Raw genomic sequence first — 23,113 nt, forward strand, 5'->3', positions numbered from 1 at the left:
CTGTTTGCTCAGGTGTACAAGCTCTTATCTTTAATAAATTTATCTGTAGGAACTTCCTAAAACAATTGGTGGAATTAATTTTTTGCTTTACAGTCTTATCTTTTTCTGGAAAAGTTTTCCTGGAACAAAGAACAATGTCATGTTGACATCGGTGGTCTTACAGACGTGTCTAAATCATGTGGACACAGATGGTCTCAGTTCTCACCTCCCTAAACCAGGTCCCACTAAGGTGTTTCCTGCTTGCTTCGCTGGTGACGCCCACCATTCCCCTTCTCTTGCAGGGAGAAGGATGTGCTATTATTTCCACCTCCCCGTCCTCTAGATGCGGGCTCTCACCCTCAACTCCCATACTTTGAAATTGCTTCCCAAATACTCTTCCGGTATCTCTTTCATCTACACTCTTTCTTTCACACAAAGGTTAGAGTTTCATTTCTGAAATAAGTAACTTCTTACATTTCTGAAATAGGGAACTTCTCTCCTATAGATTTTAAAATAGTTTCGCCATGTCCATGTATACACATCAGGTTGGTTTAATATACGGATACAATATACAATACGTATAGATGCGATTCCAGCAGACAATTTTCATTTGTCGATTATGCTTCAGTAAACCTGGGGGAAAAAATTTCTACTTAAGAATAAGACCTGAACTTAATCACACTGACTTCCAGACCCATCCTGAGCTGATTGCAACCTCTTAATTCACTTCATACTATTTTGTGTGTGTGTGTGTGTGTGTGTGTGTGTGTGTGTGTGTGTGAGATGATTTCCTTAACACAGCATAGAGCTTTCAGGGTTTGCTCCACTTTATATGTTCTTATCCCCTTTCTCTGCCCAGAAGCCAACATTTTGGTCCCCTTTTCCCCCCATATGATATTGTTCTCTCTTTGTTCACTTCCTCTTTCTCTCAGCCTTCCTTCTTGTCTCCTCATTCATCAGTTGTGTTGATTAGTGTTCTGGGATTATGTCCTTGGCTCACCACAGTTTGTACTTTCTGTCTTCTTATCAGATGATATCAGCTGTTTTATTGCATCTGTATCATTGTATTTGATGGCTCTCCAATTCATGTCTCTCTTCCTTAACTCTGCTCTGAGTTTCTAGATGAGGATTCACGCGTGTTGCACATGTCCGCTGGGATTCCTGCAGGTATCTCAGAATCAGCATGCTCAAACCAAACTTTTTATCCTCCTTATCACAGTATCACTACCCAGGGAACAAATCTGGGTGGTGTTTCTCTCACCTATCATGTCCCATCACCCACCTTGCCTAGCCAATTTTACTTAGAATTTCTTAGCCCTTTCCCATCAGCTGCATCCCTCCATGTTTACCCTACGTTAAGCCTTCCATTGCTTGCTTGAGATTATGTGACAACTTCTTACTTGCCCTCTCTGACATTATACCATTTCCAAATAAAACTGCATTGAGCCACCTGTTTCTAAGATGCAAAATTGCTATTTCTCAAAACCCTTCGATGGTTCCTAAGAGCCTACAGAACAGAGCCAAAGCTTCTGAACATGCAATATTTTTTTTAAAAGATTTTATTTATTTATTCATGAGAGGCAGAGAGAGAGAGGCAGAGACACAGGCAGAGGGAAAAGCAGGCTCCCTACAGGGAGCCCAACATGGGACTCGATCCCGGGTCTCCAGGATCACGCCCTGGGCTGAAGGTGGCGCTAAACCGCTGAGCCACTGGAGCTGCCCAATATAAAATATTCTATAAAACTTTAACCCCCAGGATCCCTGGGTGGCTCAGTGGCTTTAGTGCCTGCCTTCCACCTAGGGTGTGATCCTGGAGTCCTGGGATCAAGTCCCACATCAGGCTCCCTGCATGGAGTCTGTTTTGCTTCTCCCTCTGTGTCTCTCATGAATAAATAAAAAAAAAAAACAAAAAAAAAAAACAAAAAACTTTAACCCTCTGAATCTGTCCTATCTTATCTGTCTCATGTTTGCTTTTCACCAATTATGACTTTTTAAATTTTTTGCCTTTGGGGTTGTATTTATGATGTCTCCTTTGCCTGGAATGTATGTATTCCTCACTTTCGAATGATTCTGTTATTCTTCAAGACTCCACGGAGTGTCTTTCTTAGAGAGACTTCTTTTGTGATAAGGTAGCCTAGTTTCTGTATTCTCATAGCACCAGTGTCATATTATTGAAAACACTGTAATGAAATTATTGTGTGTTACAGGCTGCCTCTGGGGAATTTTTTTTAGAACTTTGGCCATGTCCTGGTTTTGTCTCTTTCAGTTAATCTTCACGAACATACAACAAAATAGGTTCTTTAATTATTATTATCACTTTACATATGAGAATTTGAAGTTTACAGAAATTTAGTAATTTTCCCAAGTTATGTTGCTAGCAAGTGACGGAGCCTGGACTTGAACCCAGATTTCCTTGACTTTAAACTACTGTACTATACTGAGATGATGTTATAGTGAGATCAGTGTTAGTACACTGTAAATGCTCAATACATGTTATTTATTATCACTGACAAGGAACATTTTAATTATTTATTTTGTATTTATAGTACATAACCTATTATAGGGGCTCAGTAAATGTTTGTTTCCTTGAAATAATAGATGACTTTCGTCTTATCCTGAGTTGAATAAATAATTTCTTAGACTGTACTCCAAAAACACTCTTTTTAATGTCTACTGCACTAATTTGAATTGCAGTAATGTGAATTGTTTAAATATTTGCTCCTCATTTGATCACAAACTTGATGTCAGAGTATGTCCTTCAGATTATTTGTCCATATACATTCTGTGTGCTTTTTTTTTTTTTTTTTTTTTTTTTTTTAATTTAGTGCAGGGCTTGAGCTCATGATGATGAAATCAGGACCTGAGCTAAGACACCCAGGCACCCTTCTATGTGCTCTTTGTACAAAAAAATCCCAGTAGAATTAGATATCAAAGTATAATTTACATACTTAAGTATGTAAGATCCTAAGTGTGTGGTAAGTGATGATAAACACAGACACTCACACCATTTAGTTACAGAACACTTTCATTAACTCACAGAGTTGCTTTATGCCCCTTTCTGGTCAATTTAATATACGCTGTTCACTGTTGAACACTATTTGATTTCTTTAATCATGAATTGATTCCTGTGAGTAGAAACTTCTTATCAGTAGAACTTCATGTAAATAGAATCAAACAGTATATATATTTTTTGATATTTTTTTGTGTTCTGCTTCTTTTGCTCACCTCAATGATTTTGAGGTTAATCCCTCTTTGTGTACGTTCTGAACCTTTTCATTGCCAAATACCATCCCATTTTATAAATATAACACAAATTGTTTATCCATTCTTCTCTTGATGGAATGTTTTGGTTATTTCCGGTGTTGGGCTATTAGAAGTTGGGCTGCTATGAACATTCCAATACAATATTTCTTATGCATATGTGTATTTATTTCTCTTGGGTAAATGTGTAGAATTGAACAGTTGTGTCACTGAGTAGGTATATGTTTGACTTTATGAGAAACTGCCAGCCCAGTTTCCAATTTGATTGTATATTTTATCCTTTCACTACCAACACTGAGAATTCCAGGACTCCTTATGTGTGCCAGCATTTTATCCTTTTTTTTTTTTTTTTTTTTTTTTTAAGAAGTAGAGAGAGAAACTTAAGCAGGCTTCATGCTCAGTGCTGAGCTGGACGCTGGGCTTGATCTCATGACATGACCCTGAGATAATGAATGACCTGAGTCAAAATCAAGAGTTTGCTGCTTAACCGACTGAATCATCCAAGTACTCTTTTACTCTTCCTCTTTTTAATTTTATTCACTCTGTTTCAGGTATCTCATTATAGCTTTAATTTGAATTTCCTGATAATTAATGATGGTAAACATACTTTCATTAGCTTATGGTACATGTGGTATATTTAGCTTCATTTAAGTGTCTGCCAAAGTATTTTGTTCACTGTTTATTGAGTTGTTTCTATTATTATTATTATTATTATTAATTTAGTGTAATTGTTTTTTATATATTTTGGGTATATCTTTGGTCAATATATATATTGCAAATGTTTTCTCCCAAGATGTGCCTTTCTTTGTCTTTTTAACTTGTCTTCAGAGGAATAGCTTTTTAAAAAAATTTTGATAAAGTCCAATCTATGTACTTTTTTCTATTATGATTATTGTTTTCTGAAAGCTTTGGAAGAAATCTTTGCTTACCTCAAGTTCACAATATTTTCCTACTTTTGCTTCTAAGTGCTTTATACTTTTAGCTTTTATGTTTAGATCTATGATCTATATTAAATTCCTATTTGTATATAGATTGAGATAAGTATCAAAGATTATTTTTTTCTATATGAATATCTAGTCTCAGTAGCATTGGATAAAAAGACTTCCCTTTACCCACTGAACTACTTTGGCCTCTGTATTGAAGAATTCAATTTATTATATAAGATTGGCTCTATTTTGGACACTCTATTGTCTTCCATCGACATATTTGTTTAATTTATGCTAATATTACACTGCTTTGATTTCTGTAGCTATACAGTAAATCTTGAAGCAAGTAATGATATTACCCCAATTGGTTCTTTTTCAAGTTTTTTTGACTTTTAGTTTCCTCGCATGTCTATAGAAATTTAGAATCAGCTTGGAGCTTTAGAGAGCATTCTGGAATTTTGATTAATATTGCATAAGGGACGGGATGCCTGGGTGGCTCAGTGGTTGAGCATTGGCCTTTGGCTCAGGTCGTTATCCCAGAGTCCTGGGATCGAGTCCCACATCAGGTTGTCCTTTTGGGAGCCTGCTTCTCCCTCTGCCTATGTCTCTACCTCTCTCTGTGTCTCTCATGAATAAATAAATAAAATCTTTAAAAAATTGCACTGAATCTAAGATGAATTTGGAGAAAACTGATCTATTTTTTTCTGTTTTTTTTTAACTTTTATTTTTATTCCAGTTAGTTAACATATGATGTAATACTAATTTCAGGTGTACAATTTGGTGATTCACTTACATACAACATCTGGTGCTCATCACAACAAGTGCCCTCTTTAATCGCCATCACCTATTTCACCCATCACCCCCCCCCCACCTCCCCTTTGGTAATATTGGTTTGTTCTCTATAGTTAAGAGTATGTTTCTTGGTTTGCCTCCCTCTCTCTCTTTTTTTTAAATTTTATTTATTTATTTATTTATTTATTTATTTATTTATTTATTTATTTATTTATTTATTTATTTTTTATGATAGTCACAGAGAGAGAGAGAGAGAGAGAGAGAGAGGCAGAGACATAGGCAGAGGGAGAAGCAGGCTCCATGCACCGGGAGCCCAACGTGGGACTCGATCCCGGGTCACCAGGATCGTGCCCTGGGCCAAAGGCAGGCGCCAAACCGCTGTGCCACCCAGGGATCCCTGCCTCCCTCTCTTTTATTCCCCTTTGCTCCTCTGTTTTGTTTTTTAAATTCCACATGAGTGAAATCATATGGTATTTGTCTTTCTCTGACTGACTTACTTCACTAAGTATTATACTCTTTAGGTTCCTCCATGTCATTGCAAATGGCAAAATTGCATTCTTTTTATGGCTCAGTAATATTCCATTATATATACTTTTTCTTTATTCATCCATTTTTATCTATCCATTAATAGCCAAATTAGGGACTATTTCCATAATTTGACTATTGTAGATAATGCTGTTATAAACAGAGTGAATGTATCCCTCTGAATTAGTATTTTTGTATTCTTTGGGTAAATTCCTAGGAATGCAGTTGCTGAATTATAGGGTATTGCTGTTTTTAACTTTTTGAGGAAATTCCATACTGTCTTCCAGAGTGACCGCATCAGTTTGCATTCTCACTGACCATACAAGAGGGTTCCCCTTTCTCCACATTCTCACCAACACTTTTTTGTTGTTGTTTTATTGATTTTAGCGATTCTGACAGATGTAAGGTGTTATCTCATTGTAGTTTTGATTTCCCTGATGATGAGTGATGTTGAGCATCCTTTCATGTGCTTTTTGGCCATCTGTGTGTCTTCTTTGGAAAACATCTATTCATGTCTTCTGCCCAGTTTTTTAATTGGATCATTTGGTTTTAGGGTATTGAGTTTTATAAGTTTTTAAATATATTTTGGGTACTACCCCTTTATCAGATATGTCATCCAGAACCTGTCTGGCTCAGTAGGTAGAGCATGTGATTCTTGATCTTGCAGTTCAAGCCCCATGTTGGGCACAGAGATTAATTAAAAGAAAAAAAAAAGACACCATGGGATCTCCAGTTAAATGATGTAATTTAAAATTTCATTTTCTAGTTTCTTTTTGCACACACACACACACACACACATATGCATAAAAGTAATTTTCTGTGTTGACCATGTACCATATGGCTTTGGTAAATTCACTAATGAGTTCTAGTAAATTAATTTCTTACCAATTCCTTAGAGTTATCTGCACAACCTTGTCCTCTGCAAATAAAGATAGTTTTACTTTTTTCTTTCTAATCCATGTGACTATCCCTACTTTTCTTGCTTTTTTGCATTAGCTAACACCTCTGTTACAATAAAGGTGATGGGAGTAAACATTATTCCTAATCTTATGGGGAAAATATGTCTTTTACCATTAAGTATGATGTTTGCGGCAGGGTTTCATAGACTCCCTTTATTAAATTGATGAAGTTTCCTTTAACTCTTTGTTTATTGACAGTTTTTATATCATAAATGGGAGTTAAATTTGTAAAATGCTTTTTTGTACTTGTCGAGATGATTATATGATTTTTTGACCTTTATTCTGTTAATGTGGTGAATTGCATTGATTAATCTTTTAATATTACATCAACATTTTATTCCTGAGGTTCTTTCATCCCAGATATATTTGTTATATTTTGCTGGATTTAAATTATTTAATGCTGTTTTTCAGTGTCCTCATCTATTAATTGAATCATCTTTGTAATTTATAGTTTTGTTTTTGCTTACTGATTTTTTTCCTGATTATGGATTTATTCTGCTTTGTTGCATGTTACAGAATTTCTATTGGATCCAGATATTGTGAATGCTGGATTTTGTTTCCTTCCTTAAAGTGTATTGAATTTTATGTCACACCCTTAACATATTTGAGATAAGATTTATTCTATTGAGGCTTTTCCAAGCTTTGTTACTGCAAGTTTAAAGTAGCTTTTGCTGAACTAGCCCTATTCTTCCACAATTGTCTTTCTGGGGTCTCTTCTGAATGAATGTCCTGGGTGTTTAAGAAGGACTCTCCACACAGTTGGTCAGAACTCAGATGTCTCTCATCCTTATGCCATTCCTAGTGGTTTTTATGGTTACATAACTCTAGGTAGTTGTTTCCTCCCCAGCCTTTTTTTTTTTTTTTTTTTTTTTTTTGCCTAGTGTCATGTAATCTCACTGTATAGGTTTGTGATTTAGTATTGAACCAAAGATCTGAGGGGACTCTTACATTGATTTCTGGAGACTTTTCTCTGAAACGGATCTCTCCTTGCCTCTCAAATTCTGGGTGCTTTCACCTCTCTCATCTCTGATCTCTGTCTGCTAAACTCAATGGGAACACTGCTCTACTTCATTTTGGCCTAGAACATTTTGGTTCTAAAAATGCATTCAATAAACAATCTTGGTCAAGTATGGGGTTTCTCTCATCTGTTTACCTTCTCTCATGGGCCAAAGTCCTGTGATTCCCATTGTTTAACACCTGAAAAAAATATATTTTCACACCCCCTTTATCAGTTTTCTAGCTGTTATAGCAGGAAAGATAATCCAGAATCTGTTAACTTCATTATGGCTGAGATAGGGGGTCTCATTAAAATTAGATTAAATCATAAAAAGTGGATGCCAGTGGTATGAATTTATGGACTAAATAGAAATTTGTGGTGTCAGGGAATCAAAGCATTATTTATTAAATCATGTTTTAAGTATATATTGATTACTTCTTCATTCTTATTATAGGGACTTATTCAATAGTTATTTTTTCTCTGCTGTCATTTAATAAACACTTCAACTTCGACAATGTCTTTCTTTTGCTCTATTAAGCAAGTTATTATTTAGCAACAAAGCTGCTGAAGAATACTGCTCATTGATGAGTGGGTGGCTTTCTGCAGTTTTTGTTTGTGCTAAAGCTACTCCTCATTAATCATGAAATAAAAAACATAGCTTGTGCATTAAAAATACTACCAGAGAGAGTAGATTTGGGGGGTATTGATGGACAGGATGCATCTTGCTAAACTCATCCAGCCCACTGAGCTGTGATGAGCATCTCCCTTCATCTGGATGAGTGAACACATGGTGTGTCTCATTTAAAAACCAAAACAGTTTTCAGAAATGTATGGTAGCATGAAGCCATAGTTTTAATAATGTCCTTTTGATGATAAGCATATCTATAAAAAATGGCTTGAGTTGACTAAGGGAGGACCTTTGGGGAAGATTTTAAAATGCTGATGTTGCAATGATATTGGCTCTGGTCAGTAGCAGACGACAGCCAGGAAATCAAATATGTGGCAGAGAAAATGAACAAACTGTGATACCTACTCTGGACCTTGACCATTATCAAATATTTTATGTTTGAGGCCAAAAATCTTTTTGACTTCAGGGAGAAATACAGAACAATCAAAGTTTTGAAAATATAATATATTAGGGTAGGTTTCATGGCCTGAGGTTGCTCGGAAATTAGAAGCCTTAGAGTGGAAGGTGTTGGTCTTACTCTATCAGCTTTGGAGGTTAAATGGTAGACATTATGGAAAGCCAGTTATGTGCTTTCAAAGCCTTCTGCATACCAGAAAAGAGAAATGGGATATTAGAATCCCTATCACAGGTAAATCTTTGCTTTTCAGATGTGCCTGTGACCCCTTTCAGGTCTCCATTTTAACAGACTCTTGAGGAGATAGATTATTCTGAACCATTTGAACTAAAGTGAGAGTGGAATAATACTTGAAACCTTTTGCCATATTCAGTGGTTTGGTGATAAACTGGTTCTCTGAGGTGGGGTGAAGCTCTTATTTGTAGTGCTTATTGAGTTCAGTGGTGTAAATATTCCCACCATGGCCAAGTTGAAATGACCAGATTTTAACAACTGACTTGCAAGATAGCTGGATATTCACAATTGGCATAGGCCCATATGGGCAGCTCTAGCACACCAATGGCTATATGATATTCTACAGTGCAGAAGAGGAGTTGTGATGAACTTAATTTAGAATTCTGGCCCCATTTTTTTTTTTTTTTTTTTGTGAAGTATGACTGAGAGAATAACCTTTCTGGCTGTATCAATAATTTGTGATTTATTAATACCACAGAGTGTTGCTGTGAAAATTGAATGAGATAATGATTGAGTGCTTAACACAATTCTTGAAACATAGTAAGCCTTCAATAATTGGTAGCTATTATTGACTGGAGGTAATTTTGAGATAATCTAGTGCAGTGACATGACAATCACTGTTGTTTTAATCTGAGGATTGAGAAAACAGATTTAAAAACTACTATGAATTTTCTTGACTTTTTGAAAATATTTTTTTAAAGGTTTTATTTATTCATGACAGACACAGAGACACAGGCAGAGAAAGAAGCAGGTTCCATGCAGAGAGCCTGACGTGGGACTCGATCCCAGAACTCCAGGATCACGCCCTGGGCTAAAAGCAGTGCTAAACCATTGAGCCACCTGGGCTTCCCTGAAAAATATTTTTGTTTTAATTATACCAGGTTCTGTCTACATTTGAAAACTGATTTCTATTATCGCTTATTTATTCTAACTACAGATAGTTAGATTTTTAGATATGTTTTAATAAATTAATGACCTCACAAGGAACCACCATACTGATAATTGTGCAGTAGAAAGTTGGTAAGAAGGATCAGTTGTCAGAGAGGTGGGTAAACCCTCTGGGGTTTACTCTGGAGCCCCTTGTGCTTTCACAAATGTAGTTTTCCAGTCCAAACATCCAAGCACTTTTGTAGACTTGATAATAGAATTGCAAGTAAGGCCAAATTTTATGTAAATTTGGTGGGACTGATTTTACTTTTCTAAGATTATGTTTTCATGAAGAATAAGTGCTTTTATTTTTATTTTTTTCAGAATCCTATTCTTTTGAGGAGAATATATATTTTGACCTCTGAAGAAAATACTGATGAAAGTGGCTTATGTAGTAGTTTCTTAGGATGGAAATGTCTTTTTGTCAGAATCCTTGTGGAGTTTTGAAGTTCACTCAATTATTATCATTAAATATTTTGTTCATATCAGGTTCAACCAAAAGAATCTCTAAAATTTTAACTCTAAATAACTAATATTTTGTTCTTTTAATAATGCAAATACCATGAAGATTTTATTAAAAATATTTCAAGAGATATCATAAGAATATTTCTAATGCTCTTTTTTTTGGTAGAAATAACAAGATCACCTTTTTTAATGTTATTGTGCCAAGCCTATCAAAATACATATACTACATTTTTATTCATACTTAACAAATGACTCTGATTGTATTTGAATTCAGATCTGTTGGTGGTAACAAGACAGCAGCTACAATAATTCAAAATAATACAGACAGCATCCATAGATTTCTTTAGCCTTCCACTTTTGTGTAATCTTAAAGCTTCCCTTCCCAATTACGCTGTTGGAAAATCACTGAAAAATGCAAATGGATAAGAGGTTGTCAAGCAGTTGTGTGAACTGGCAGGAATAATAATGTTGGCAGTTCTGTAATCACTGAGCATACAGAAGCTGACAGGTCAAATACTTTCTTTCCACCAATTGACTAAATGCGTATTATTGCTGCATGCTTTAGAAAGCACAGGTGAAAACACACCGTTCTCTGAGTTGGCCTTTTAAGCATTTTCAGACTCATCATGGCTTACTGACTTAAGAAAAGAAAGAATACTCTTTGATATTGAATTAGTTATTCCATAATTAGCTGTGTGAAATGCAATATAAGGACAGAGTTCTTTTTCAGCTAAGGAACAAACAATGGCCAAAATATCTTACTGAAAATGGCCTTTTCAGAGTCAGTCTATCCTTATCTATTGATTGCACATCCTCCAAGGAACTGCCAGGACTGCTGCTCTCCCTGGAAAGTCCTCCTTGCCGAGTGAGCCATGTGCAGGACCTGGAGGGCTCCATAATTGGCTCATTTATCAGATAGCCTGGGCCACTGGTGCAATGATTCTCAGGTATGATGGGAAAAAGGCAAGAAAGATCACTGAGGACCAAAAGAGATGATTCTGTTGTTTGATCACTTCTCAGGCTCTCATTTTATCTGCCTCTGATTACTTTTTAAAATATTTGTATTAGTTTCCTAGGGTTTCAATAACAAAGGACTATGAGCTGTGTAGTTTAAAAGAACAGAAATGTCTTCTTTCACAGTTCTGGAGTCCAGAAGTCAAAGTGTTTCTCCCTCTGAAGCCTCTAGGGGAGAATCCTTCCTTGCCTCTTCCAGCTTTGGTTAGCTCCAGGTGTTTTTTGGCTTGTGGCAACATAACTCCCAATTTCGGCTAATGCCTTCACGTGGCATCTTCTATCTATATCTGTGTCTTCACAAGGTGTTCTTCTGTATGTATATGTCCAATTTTCCCTCTTATAAAGATACCTATCATATTGGATTAGGGCTCATTCTAATGATCGTTATCTTAAATTTTATTATATCTGCAAAGACCATAGTTCCAAGTAAAGTTACTGTCACAGGTACCAGGAGTTTAGAACTTTAACATATCTTTTTAGGGGTCATAATTCAATCCATTATAGGACTCAAGGAGACAAATTACTTCTTCTGACACTACCCAAGAAGGTTAAGTCAATTTTAGCAATAGGCTATGAGTGTCGCAAGTGTTTGTGACAAAAAATAAATTAACGGGGTGTGATTCAATTATTCATTCATGTAGCCTTATATTATTGTGGACCTACTATGTGCCAAATATGCACTGGACTTACCTAGGCAGTGATAAATGAGACAATACGGTACCTGCCTTCATAGAGCTTGCAGTTTTGTGGGAAATTATATAAATACTTGAATAATCATGGTAGAGTTAAATTTAATGAAGGAAGAGCTTGGGGTGTAATGAGAGTGTATGGTGAGAGGTTTGATATAGTGTGGGGAATCAGAGAAGGCCTACCTGAAAGGCAAGATAATTATGGCACTGAAGGTAATAATAATATAATGATGCTAGCATCTACTGAGGGCTCAGTATATCCCAGGCCCCATTGTAATTGTAATTGTAAACTCTATTTTCACAGCTACTCCACTTCACAGATAAGAAAGCTGAGGCAAAGAGAGGTTAGGTAAATAATTAAAGGCTGTACAAGATGTAGGATTTTTGCTGAGGGCTGATTAGGAATGAATGAGGTAAAGAGGTAGAAACAGAGCTTTGCATGGAAATAGGAAGGATGCCTGAAGGCTCTGAGGCAGGATGATCTCCTCTATGGCTACAATGAGTTCAGCAAGGAGGGGAGAAAAGCAGTTGAGTATTATAGAACGGATGAAGATCTTTGTCTTCATTTTAAAAGCATTGTGAAGCTATTGATAGGTTTATATAGGACAATGTTTTAAAAACAACAACAACAGTATTTTAAAAGGGAAAAAAGAGTTGAGTTGTAATGTGAAGGATTGGATGGAGACCAGAGTCTCTAGGAAGACTCTTATTGTTAAAATGTTTGTAGCCCAATGCAACCTACAGATTTAATGCAATCCCTTTCAAAATATGAATAGAATTTTTCACAGAACCAGAACAAATAATACTAAAATTTGTGTGAATAACCAAAGACCCAAAGAGCCAAAGCTGTCTTGAAAAAGATGAACAAAGCTGTAGTAATCAAAACTGTATGGTATTGGGACAAAAATAGACACACAGATCAATGGAACAAAATACAGAGCCCAGAAATAACCCCACAAATATGGTCAGTTAATCTTTGACAAAGCAGAAAGAATATCCAATGGGAAAATGATAGTCTCTTTAACAAATGGTGTTGGGAAAACTGGGCAACCAGATGCAAAAGAATGAAACTTGACCCTGTTCTTACACCAGACACAGAAATAAATTAAAAATGCATTAAGGACCTAAATGTGAGAGCTAAAACCCAAAAAGTCCTAGAAAAGAACATAGGCAGTAGTTTCTCAGACATTAGCTGTAGCCACATTTATCTAGATATGTCTCCTAAGGCAAGGCAAACAGAAGAAAAAAATAAACTATTTGGACTACATCAAAATAAAAAGCTTCTGCAAAGCAAAGGAAACCACCAAAAAAAAAAAAAAAAAAAAAAAAACTAAAAGGCAACCTACTGAATGGGAGAAGATATTTGTAAATGACATATCCCATAAAGAGTTAGTATCCAAAATAAATAAGGAACTTATAAAACCTAATATAAATAATATAAATTTTTAAAAAGATTTATTTATTCATTTTAAAGAGAGAAAGCACAAGCAGGAGTGGAAGGAGGAAGGGAAGAGGAAGAGAGAAAGAATCCCAAGCAGACTCCCCACTGAATGTGGAGCCCGATGCGGGGCTTGATCCCATGACCCTAAGATCATGACCTGAGCTGAAACCAAGAGTGGGATATTGAACTGGCTCTGCCACCCAGGCACCCCAGATAAAGAGCAGGTTTTATAGGAAAGATTGTGGCTTTGGTTTGGACACATTGAATTTAAGAGTCTATGTGTAGCCAAAAGGCTACACCAAATTAGCAATGGGAAATATAGTTCTGCAGTTGAGAAAGAATGTCAGGATGGATCTATAATTTCTGAGGCCATTATAAGAGTGATAACATTTGAAACTATGGGAGTGATTTTCACCAGATGGAGAGAGAAGACTTTGAGGAAGATAAAGGTTTTGTATTGGGTTCCCAAAATCTTTAGTATTTGAAGAATAAGTAGGGAAAGGGAAGCAAGTTTTGAAGAGAGGCTGAGAGGTAGGAGAAGGTAAATCAGAATAGGTGACATGATGTGACCGAAGCCCAGGGAAGAGAGAATTTCAAGGTGTAAATATATTTACAGAATATAATCCACAAACAAACAATATTCCCAAATAAGGTGGCAAATGAAAAGTGTTGAGTAGACTTAGTCGCATCAAAGTCATTGATGGCCTTATCAAAAATAATTTTTGTGGTGTGGAGAGGGCAATGAGTATATTGGAATGCACAGACTGGTGAAATAAAGAAGCTGAGAAGAAAGGATTTTGTACCATCTTAAAGAAGTTTGGTTGGGGGAGAAGATAGGCCAGTGGCTACAGGCGATGTAGACCTTGGGGTGTGTATGTTTTAAGTAGGGGATTCCAGCTTAGATCAAGCATAAATGCTCATAATAAAGGATTAGGTGGAGAGAGAGAGAGAGAGAGAGAGAGGAGTTATTTAGGGCACATGATAAAGAGGGGAAATTGATAGCCTAAGATTCCAGGAAGTTTGAAAGTGGTGAGATTTGTAACAGGCAGAGAGGAAAGGAGGGTCCAGAAGCTGATTTAGCTGCAGGAAGCTGAGGGAGTTTATATTTCATGGTTTCCAATTGTTTTGAGAGATAGGAGGTGAAGTGATTTCCCGCATGAGAGGAAGAGGGGCTTGGCAGTTCGAGGAGATGGAAATAGTCATTGCAGAGAGTGGGAAGACTGCTGTAGAAATCGAAGTGAGAAAGTCTACTGATTCAGAGATCTTCCTCATTTTGTTTTTTGGATGTGTTCCAAATGTCTGGGACAGAACCTAATACATAATAAACAGTGTATTTGTTGAAAAAATGTTTTATGAATTTGAGGCTGTGAGTTGACTGTTGCCTAAAGGCTGAAGCACCAAGCCAGCATTCCCTCTTTGTCTATATTTGACTTTGAGGTCCCTTACACAAGTTTACACAAGTTGAAGATCGTTCTCGGCCTACTCGGAAGGAACTACTGGCTCTGAAATGATGTGAAGAAATGTGGCTTCTTCTGTTCTATAATTTATAGACACGAGAAAGCATTTATACATCTGCACCCTAGTTCCTTTAGAAAGTCAGTGCTTTTCTGCAAATGCTTCCTTCTTTCAGACACTTAGTTTTTCCTTTGAGAACCATTTGTCATGGATACTTCCACACTATGGAAGCTTTTGTCAAAGGATTATTATTTCTTTTGAAAAATGTGTCCACGGTAGAAAAAGATTTGTCCTGAAATGGGTAGCGATATTTCATGTTTGGAATTATCACTGCCAACAGAAGTATAGGGGTCAAGCACAGGCTGCCCCAGATGGGCCACTTTGGCATGGATGTTATTTTGATTTAAAAGTCATCACAACCTAGCAGATGCAGGGAAAGCTCTCTTCTCAACTGCCTAAATTTACACTGGAGAGAAGAGCTTTTACCAGGAAGAGAGCTTTTAACAAACTCATCTTTACTTAAGAAACTTGCCTACAGAATAGGGCAACCTGTGTTTTTCAGAACATCTCCTTTCACCTTCCTGCTAATGGCCTTCCATTGTATCCTCTGTCCTGACTCCTCTCCTTAGCTCCTAGAAGCTTTACGTTGCCTCATTGTCTTTGGAACTTTCTGTCAGTGTGGATTCCCCTTACGTATGCTATTAAATTTGATTTTTCTCTTGCTAATCTGTCTCATATCAACTTGATTCTAAATCCAGATAGAAGGATCAAAGGGCAGAGGAAGATCCTCCTCCCCCACAGAAGGGATAATGGCATGTCCCTTACCTGCTTTCCCTGTGTCAGCTCAGTGTCTATGATGTGCCAATTGGCTTGAGTCGGTTTTGACAACTTTTGCCACTTCTCATGGAAACTTCATAAGTAATTTGATAATATTCATTTTTATCAAGGCAGTTGACTAAGTTAAGTGGTTTCACTTCCAGTTCTGTAATAAATCTCTTGTATCACCACACAGCCTGGTGATATTATTTAGGCTTCTCTCTAAATGCTTATATTTTGTTTGGAGTTGGGGTTAGCACAATCTTTTGGTCATTTTCATTCTTGATAACTATTTGATATCTTTGGGTTCAAAGAAAATCTACTCAAATTACTCCAGGAGCATCTATGTGAATACATCTGATGTCTTGATTAATTCCTGCATTCTTCCCATTCCTTTGTCCAGCCTCATTGTCTTCCTTCTTTCTAATAGTCATTGAGAGCCCTCCTTTGACAATGTTTGTAAACAAAGGCATTTTATTTTCTAGATTGCCTTATTAGAAAAGGCATTTTTAAATATTTCATATTTTAAAAGGTGATGCTGGTTCGTTCCACCACAGAACCAGAAAAATTTCAAAAGTGTGTGACATACCATCAAAAATAAAATACTCTGAGTATGGCTGTCAAACAGATTCAATTATGAGAATCATGTCAGTAGGCTCATAATAGCTTTTATTTGGTAGTTTAGAAAAATGCTGTTCATCATCTAGAATTACCAGCTTTTAGAAATTTCAATGCAGTTTGTTTTCCAAGAGGAGTGACTTGTACATGAAATGCATTCCAGAATAGAGCCTAATACCCCTTGAATGGCTTGCATATAAGTGACTCATTATGGGCTAAGTGACAATTACTTCATTTTCATCATTGATCAATTCATTTCATCTTTGGTTAGGCAAATGAACCACCTGAGGTGCACCTGTTTGAATGCATGTCTTAGGTCTGCATGTAAAGTAACTACAGGAAAAACACAAACCCGTTTCTACATCCTACAGGGACATGAGCAGAGTGCACTGTACATGGTAAATGCTTGATAAACAGTTACTGAATATGTGGAAATTTGCTCAAATTCTCATCATTACTCATTTTAGGGGAAGTGCATGTCTCTTTTTTTTTTCTCAGATTTACTTTCATGCTATCAAACTGTCTGTGGGCATTGCAACAACTATTGTTAAAACATTCTTCCACTGAGTGTCTATTGTATATTTAGAGTGTATGTAGCATCAGATCAGGTCTTTCCACTAACTGCAAGAGATGTGGATCTTTAACTACAGAGAAAACAATTTTAAAATTCCAATGGCCTTAGTGCTTAAGACTGTATTTGGCATCAAACAATACTGTATTTACCAATAGATACAACAGTGCAGAGGTTTTGGATTGCTTAAAGACATTACCTTTTAAAATATTTTATTTATTTATTTGTGAGAGAGATTGAGAAACAGCACAAGAGCAGGAGGAGGGGCAGAGGAACAAGCAGATTTCCCACTGAGCACGGAGCCCCGCAGGAGGCTGGATCCCAGGACCCTGAGATATTGACCTAAGCCGAAGTCAGACACTTAACTTACTGAGCCACCCAGGTGCTCCTAAAGACATTACCTCTTAAAAGAGAACATCAAAAATAGTTATTGCAGCCACTCCATACAGGATGGGCCCCATCTAAAATTTGGTTCATTATCAAGATTGATGATGACACACATACACACACACACACACACACACTCACACACAGTGAAAATGTATGAAAAGATTTTTTAGTAATGTCCCATGCAGGTCCAAAATGACAAGAGAGAACAGAGAAAGGAGACTGGGCTGGGGTCTTCCTGGCAGTTAGGAGGTGGGGCTCGGCTGTGGCTTCCTGCATGGTTTGAACCTCCCTGCTGATGCCAAGGCAGGCAGCTGTGGGGCTTGCTTATCAGCTTCCCCAGATGGGGGTCAAGAGGGAAAAAAAAGAGGTGACACTAAAAAAAGATGTTTGCTGTCAGGCAACCAAAATAGAATCAGATTCTTTATTGCAGAAGCTGCATGGGGAAGATCAGAATTTTGTGGGGGCAGTGTATGTAAACTCATCTTTGTAATTTTTTTTTTTTTAATGATCTATTTCATGGCAGGTGAGGAATCTTTTTTTTTTTTTTTTTTTTTTTTAAGGCATCAAAGGTTGTGGTTGGTACTGGGCTATAACTTAACTTCTTTAAGCTTTCTTTCCACTATTCTCCTTCTTAACCAACCTTTTGCCACATGGAATTATGTGTCCACTCTCCAACCCTACATTTTTGCTCATGCTCTTCTCTTGTCCTGCAGTCCTCTTCCTACTTCATTTGGAGGTGTGAGTCTTACCTGTTCTTCAAGTCCAGTTTAAAGGCTTGATTGAATCCTCCCCTCACCCCCACCCCGGTTCTGCCTCTGGGAAATAATTGCTGCTGCATCTAGTCTTGAAGAATATTTTGTTTCTTCTTATAGCACTTTTCATTGTCTAATTAGTCTCTGAAAGCACCTGGAGACCAGAATCTAAGAGACTGACTTATTTTTATATCTTCCACACTGTCTTTCTTGTAGAATGTCAGCGCCAAGAGGGTGGGAACTTTGTTTTGCATGCTGGTATTCCTTTACCCTTGGAACAGTGCCTGGCACAGGATATATACACACTATACAGTATTTAGTAAATGAAGATGACAAATATTTGTTGAATAAATGAAAGCTAAATTCATAAAAGCTATCTGATTCAAACTTGTATTAGATCCTTAAATTGTCCCTTTATGCGTTGCTTAAAAAAAGAGAAGTGTGTATTTTGTTGAGAGTGTAGGTTCAACTGGTTGACTTGGTAGTTGAATTCATTTAGAGGAAAAGTCAATATTGGACCAGGCATTTACAACTGGGCATCTCTGATGTGGTTCTGTAACATTTTCAGAAACTGAGACAGACTTTGATTGAAACAGGGAGTATTAATAAGCTGTAGATCATTGTGAAGGTACTTGGCAAGCATAGACATTTTGCTTTTGCCCTGTCCCTGGTTTTCAGAGATCTATGCTAAATCTGTCTTTTTTATCACAGCTGTAGGCAAAATTAGCAGATGCTGAGAGGCTGGCTCCAGCCGATGCACACTTCCCTTGGCTGTACTTGTGGCTTCAGCATTTACAGGAGACCAACTTAGGATAGTCTAGAAGATAAGAAGTCTTATGATTCTCGTGAACATATAACAACATCAGGCAGGTCAATGTGAGTGAGGGAAGTCTAAAAAGGAAAGGGAAATCAGGAGTGTATATACCTCCCAAACAGTTTTTGCCTCTGTGCTTAAGGCCTTACTTTTCCCCAGGGGAGGACAAACCAAACACTGTCTGCAGAAGGTGATAGCATCCGAACTCAGATGTGGACTCCCAAATTAAGGGTGTCAAAATCCAACATGAAAAATTCCTAGCTAAGTCAGATTTCAACTGACAGTTGATTTTTTAAAAAAGCCCTTTTCCCTTTCTGCTTCTTTGTGTCTTCACATTCAAGAACTTCCTGCCCTTTATTCTTAAATTACAGATGTCATAGTGGAAAGGGCAAAGAGGAAAAGAGAATACTTGATTATAGAGGGGATGATTGATAGAAACAGGATCGGTAAGCTGGTTACTAAGGAGTCTGGGATATTTTCCCAGACTCTGCACCCGTCTGTGATTTATTCCGATGGAAGTGACATTGTATGGAATTCAGAACCCAGGCCTCACACAATCTTGCAGCTTCTGCCTTTGTCCTCACGGATGCTTCCCTGGAACTTGTATGTCAGAAGCGGATCTAGTTTACCAGAAGGTGAAAGGCTATGAGGCAAAGAACCAGCCAAGGCTCAGCATCAAGCACCAGACGTGGGAGAGAAGCCATCCTCGACTTTTTATTTTCTGCTGAGCCACCAGCTGAATGTGTGAGTGAGCCCATGTGAAACCAGCAAAGGAGCTACCCAGCCAGCTCACAGATTCATGAAAAATAATAAATTATGCTATTTTCAGCCACTGAGTTTTGGGGTGACGTGTTACATGGCTAAAGATAACTGATGCCACAGCCTGGTTTTGAATTTCACTTTTATTTAGTCTGACAAGTCTTAATTATTGCTTTCCAACCTCTTAGCTTTTTCAAAATAATGACATTTCATCATCTTTATCTGTTATGTATCACTGAAGTATTCCATTGTTCACTCATTCACTCAGTATTGTGTCACTTGAGTATCATATATATGTTAGGAACTAGTGAAATGAGACTTCAGAGGTAGGCTGATACAGGACCTGTGCTTTTCAAGTCAATATGGGCTGACAATTAAAAGTGAAATAGAATGGAATTGGTGTCACACATAGTAATGGTAAGCATGGTTTCAGGTATCTAAATATATGTGTATGAGTCATAATATAAGTGTTCCTGTTTCTGTAGGTCTTTATTTTTAAGTTTGAAAACCACTGAACCATATCATGGAGAGCATCATATGTTATCCTAAGAAATTGTTGTTGTTGTTGTTTTTCCTATGCTTTGAAGTGTCATTGCAGAATTTTAGGCATGGTTGGATTTTGTCTTTAGGCCTGCTGTGCTAATGGCTGTGTGATGGGTTTATTTGAAGGGGGAATGACATAGGTAGGGAGAGGAATTAGAAGTGTAGACTGAAGTAGAGATAAGCAGAGAGGCTCTTTTAAAAAATTTTTAAAAATAGACACATAATTTTATTTATTTTTTATTTAAATTCAATTTGCTAGCATATAGTGCATCATTAGTTTCAGATGTAGTTTTCAATAATTCATCAAGGCTTTATGAGTTAGGAGAGAAAGGAGTAGACTTAAATATTTGGGAATTTGAATCAGAAAAACTCTGGTGGAGGTGAAGGGAAGGAAAGAATCAAGGGAATGATTGATATTAGCATGTTCTGACAGATTTTATGCAGGAAGTAATGTTAAGAAAGGCATCAAGGATGACTCACAGATTTCTGTCTTGTATGCTTGGGGCATAGCACAGGTAGAGAAACAGGGATTCCTGGGTGGCTTAGTCCATTAAGTGTCTGACTCTTGGTTTTGGCTTAGGTCATAATCTCATGGGTTGTAAGATAGAGCTCTGTGTGGAGCTTTTCACTCAGTGGGGAGTCTGCTTGATAATATCTCCCTCTGCCCCTCTTCCCATGCATGTGTGCTCATGTTGTCTGTCTCTCTCAAATAAATGAATGAATGAATGAATGAATGAATGAATCTTAAAAAAAAGGAGGTAGAAACAGATGGGGCATTATTATATGTTGATTGAAACCAAGATGGTAGGGACACCTGGGTGGCTCAGTGGTTGAGCATCTGCCTTAGGCTCAGGGCATGATCCTGGGGTCCGGGGATCAATTTCTGCAGTGGGCTCCCCACGGGGACCCTGTTTCTCTCTCTACCTGTGTCTCTGCCTCTCACTGTGTGTCTCTCATAAATAAATAAATAAAATCTTAAAAAAAGAATAATAGTAATAAAAAAAGAAACCAAGATGGTAGGTATGTAAAGAGAACATAGAGAGAAATGCGTCCAAAGAAAGAACTCTTAAATGTTGGGGAAACCCTTAAGTGGTCAAAGTAATAGGATGACAGAATGATGGTAGAGGAGGAAGGCTAGAAACTACAGTGTGCCCAGTGAGCAAGGGAAAGGATATTTTCAAGGAGACTGAGTTTAATAGTCCAATGAAACAGAGAGATGTAGGAAAAAAAAAAAAGATGAAAAGTAGGCTTCAGATTTGACAATTAGGAGATCACTTATAAGCCAGTCAATGGGGTGGTGGGGCCAGTAGCCAAATGGCAGGGGGTTGAGCATTAGTAGAAAGAGGAAGGCTACTATATTAGGATATTTGAATGAGATTAAAAGGTGAGCTTCTCTATGGCTGTGGGGTTCAAGGAGGTTTCTGGATTTTTGATTTGCTTGTGTGTGTGTCTGTGTGTGTGTGTGTGTGTGTGTGTAATAAGAGGGAGAGAGTGGGGAGAAGGAGCAGAGGGGGAGAAAGAATCTTCAGCAGGCTCTATCCCCAGCACTGAGCCTGGCATGGGGCTTGATCTCACAGCCCTGAGGTCATGACCTGAGATGAAATCAAGGGTCAGATGCTTAATTGACTGAGCTAATAGGTGCTTCTGATTTGCTTGTTTAAAGCCCTGGAAGAAGGAGGTAGTAGAGGAGGAGGAGAACATGAAAATAGAGGGCAAGAGGGGATGAAGTGGAGTGATAGCTGTTACACCCTCCAAAGGCAATGGCCAAATCCTACCGCTTGTTACTTCCCCAACTTCCCTTGCACGAGTTCCTTCTATCCACTGCTTCTACTCAATCATTGTTCAGGCCTCCATGGTCTCTTGCCTAGATTAATGCCTCCTCACTGTTGACTGCACAGACCCCTAAGAATTAAAGAATTATAAGAGTTGTAGCAAATAGGGGAAAAAATAGTGTATGAATTGCCCTTATAGAACTCTGCCCACTGTCATACAGGCTGAGGGCATCATGATGGCAAAGACCATTTAATTTTCCCTGGGAGGCATGGGAAACTTTACAGTGAATGTGGCATTAGAACGGATTCTTGAAGGATGAGTGCCATGGCTATTGCTGTTGTTGCTTTCCAGGATCAGGACATTTTAAGTAGAGGGGTGGCATGTGCAAAAGGAATAGCAGAACCCATGGCTAAAAGGCGGGTGCGTGCTTTCTTGTACTTGGGCTGCCACAAGGAACATCACAGACAAAAATGACTGAGACATCAGGAATCTATTCCTCTCAGGTTCAGAGGCTGGATGTCCAAGACCAGGTTGCCAGCATTGTCAGGTTCTGGTACACTGTCTCCTCCTGGCTTCCAGACGGCTGCCCTCACACATAGGCTCATTTGGTGGTGAGAGAGAGAGAGCCTTCTTTTCCTGTTAGGGCACTGACTCCAGCATGGAGGTACCTCCTTCATGACATTATCCAAATCCAATTATCTCCCAAGAGTTCCATCTCTAACAGCTATCACATTGAGGGATAGGGCTTCAACACATGAATCCTGGAGAGATACGATGTAGTCCACAGCACTCTGCTTCTGGGCTTCCAAAATCCATGTACTTCCATGTCATTCTTTCATGCAAAATCCATTCATTCCATCCCCAAATCCCCAGAAGTACTAACTTATTCCAGCATCAACTGTAAAGCCTGAGGTTCAAATTCTCATTTAAATACCATCTAAAGCAGGCATGAGCGGAGACCCAAGTCATGGCATGATTCACCCTGAGGCTAAATTTCCCTCCAGCTGTGAACTCATGTAAAAAGTGTTCGGAGACCTGTTTTCCAATGCAGATGTGTTTGTGTGTGCTACCACCAAGCAACTTCGTAGACATCAGCTGGGTGTCCTATAGTTCAACTCAGTTCTGACACTACCTACACAGAGAGAGGTAGCATCAGATCCCACAGGTTAAGGGCTCAGTCCTGCAAGACAGCCACCCCCACCCTTGCCCTTCCGATACCCCTTGTAAGCCCAGATTGTTTTCTGTACTAATGGCCAACTAGCTGTAAATCAGAGGTTCCCATGATTCCCTCCATTGGTTTGATTAATTTGCTAGAACAGCTTATAGAATTC

The 23,113-nt window shown here is 37.9% G+C and overlaps 2 long non-coding RNA genes across 9 annotated transcripts in view; one reads left to right on the forward strand and one right to left on the reverse strand.

Moving 5' to 3' along the window:
* LOC144293674 (uncharacterized) overlaps positions 1–23,113 on the forward strand; it is a 213,423-nt gene that overhangs the window by 98,779 nt on the left and 91,531 nt on the right. For 2 of the 8 annotated variants that reach the window (XR_013360905.1, XR_013360907.1), the window contains exon 1: positions 19,774–19,883. The exons of 5 other annotated variants lie outside the window; for them this stretch is intronic. This is a non-coding gene — a long non-coding RNA (uncharacterized LOC144293674). Of the gene's footprint in view, positions 1–19,773; positions 19,884–23,113 lie in introns of those variants that run through there. One more of the 8 variants, XR_013360906.1, reaches the window with a different exon arrangement.
* LOC144293675 (uncharacterized) overlaps positions 1–23,113 on the reverse strand; it is a 49,986-nt gene that overhangs the window by 26,534 nt on the left and 339 nt on the right. The window contains exon 2 of the long non-coding RNA XR_013360909.1: positions 454–612. This is a non-coding gene — a long non-coding RNA (uncharacterized LOC144293675). The remainder of the gene's footprint in view (positions 1–453; positions 613–23,113) is intronic.

The sequence above is a fragment of the Canis aureus genome, chromosome 22 (assembly GCF_053574225.1).
Source record: "Canis aureus isolate CA01 chromosome 22, VMU_Caureus_v.1.0, whole genome shotgun sequence".
Taxonomy (NCBI): Eukaryota; Metazoa; Chordata; class Mammalia; order Carnivora; family Canidae; genus Canis; species Canis aureus.